Source organism: Physeter macrocephalus, chromosome 18 (genome assembly GCF_002837175.3).
Source record: "Physeter macrocephalus isolate SW-GA chromosome 18, ASM283717v5, whole genome shotgun sequence".
Lineage (NCBI taxonomy): Eukaryota > Metazoa > Chordata > Mammalia > Artiodactyla > Physeteridae > Physeter > Physeter macrocephalus.
The window spans coordinates 42,834,991-42,837,415 of NC_041231.1; positions in this window are offsets into that span (position 1 = coordinate 42,834,991).

The window sequence follows — 2,425 nt, forward strand, 5'->3', positions numbered from 1 at the left end:
CTCCAGGAAGGCTGGACTGTGGTGTGGGAGAGGGTTCCCTTGGCAGATTTGGGGGGATTGGGAAGAGGGCAGGAGGGAGGGAGCTCCAGGTCTGGGGTTGCTGCCTTGGGGTAGTGATCTGCTCATGGGCATCTGGGGGTAGAGATAACATAATTTGACTCTGTGATGTACATTTCTCTGGGCCCTGGGGCCCGGGTGCAGGCTGTGGCACACGGATCTGGCTCCAAAGCCAGTGGACTGGAGTAGGTCTTTCCCAGTGGCCAAGCATTCTTCTCTGCTCCCCTCCTGTACTGAAGCACTTTTGCAAATGATAGTGCTTAGTGCTAACTGCCAGGGTGAGAGGGGCTTCCTGCCAGGGTGCTTTCAGGGAGCTGTGATGAAGGCTGAACGTGTGGAAGAAAGGAAGGAAGGGAAGAGACAGAACAGGGCAGCTTGCTCTAGATTCTCCCAGCAGACCAGGTCTGCCCCCACCCTACGCTTTACTCCCCAGCTTTGTCAGGGTGTATGGTGGAGCCCCTCCAAGGATCCCTGCTCTCATTGGCACTTGGCACCTCCCTGGCCAGCATGGTGTACCCCTTAGATTGCCTGAGCTGAAACACAGACTGAGGGGCAGCAGGTACATGGCCTCTGTGCTGTCCCTACCCAGGTACCCAGTCAGGTATGGGGAACCCTGGGAAACACATCCAGGGCTCCAGGGACAGTTGTCACACTACCAGCTCCTTTTATTTTTTAAAAATATTTTTAAAATATAGTCTTTTTCATATTCTTTTCCATTATGGTTTGTCACAGAATATTGAATATAGTTCCCTGGGCTATACAGTAGGACCTTGTTGTTTATCCATCCTATATATAATAATTTGCCTCTGCTAATCCCAAACTCCCAATCCTTCCCTCCCTTACCCTCCCTCCCCCTTGACCAGGTCCTTTTCTAAATGGTAAGAACCTCCACACCCCTGAGTGTGGTGTGAGAAAGAAAAATGTTCTCCCTGTCCTCAATTCATAGAGCCTGGTGGGGACCCTTGGGGGCAACACTGCCCCTTTCAGTTGCCAAGACCTTGACTCTTGCTCAAGGAGTACCACTCCTGGTGGTACTGAAAACCTGTTTTAAGTGGCATGAAAAAAGAGGAAACTAGAAGCTTTGCCTTTTTGGAAACCATCCTATGTTCCCTGTATTCCCATATGAGCCCTTATTCTGGGACTCTCAGGCTGGTGTGATGCAGGGGCAGTGACCCCAGGAGTAATTAAGGCTGAGTCTCCTGGCAAGCTTTTCAGGCAACATGAGCCTTGGTCAGGCTCCCTTAGCTTCCTTTTCCTTAGTCCATACTGGTGGCTCAGGAGAAACAAGACATTCAGATAAAGATGTACCTAGCTTTTGAAAAGATAGTAACAATACTTAGTAATAATTGAGTGATTTTGCTTATACAGTATTTTTTCCTCTGTGTAGCTCTGGCCAATAGAGGGTCAGAATCACTGTTGAGGGATGGAAAGACTGAAGCCAGAGAGGTAATGGGCATTTCCAAGAACCCCATAGCAAGGTAGGGCAGGACCAGGGGGAGGAGCCTGGACTTCCCACCCTGGCCTCTGTTCAGTGAATCTCCCTCTCTACTTTGGGATGAGGAAACTTCCATGTGTCCAGTAAAGGGATCAGACATCCGGTGTGTAGGACTGGCCTGCTTGGTACACTCTCTGCCCCTGGGTAGAGTGGGCTAGGGGTGGGGAGCAGGTGACAATCTCAGGGTGGCCTTGGGGGTGTAAGGCTCCAGGTCCAGAAGAGAAGAGCCCAGTCCCCACTAGATGGAGTTTAGGGGCAAGGCCTCTGCTGCAGTCTCTTCCAAACAACTCACTCTTGTAGAGCACTCACTCTGTCTCAGGCCCCAGAGGCCTCAGGGTTCAGTTGGGAATGAGGACAGAAATCATTCAGTCTTTTTTTATGTGCTGGCATGAATGCAGGGAGTACCTTCTGAACAAGCCCACAAGCTCCAGGACCTTGTGGAGTGTACAGCCTTCAGGAATAAGACCCATGGCCACTTTATCAGAATCGGTATAAGCGATTCTGATAAAGGGTGCTGGTTGTTATTCCATGACCTGCCTTGGGGGGTGGGTTTAGACACCTAGGATCTATACAGCACCACCGACACCCTCCCCCGAGAAGTTAATTTCTCCAGAGGGCCTGCTTTATCCCCAGGAAAGGCTTTGCTCCCAAACGGTTCTCATTCTGAGAATGCTGTTTCTTTGTCCAGCATTTTTGTTCATTATTTATTTTTGTTCAGTGTTTGTTCATTCAACAAGCAGTTGTTTTTTTTTGTTTGTTTGTTTGTTTTTTGCGGTACGTGGGCCTCTCACTGTTGTGGCCTCTCCCGTTGCGGAGCACAGGCTCCGGACGCGCAGGCTCAGCAGCCATGGCTCACGGGCCCAGCCGCTCTGC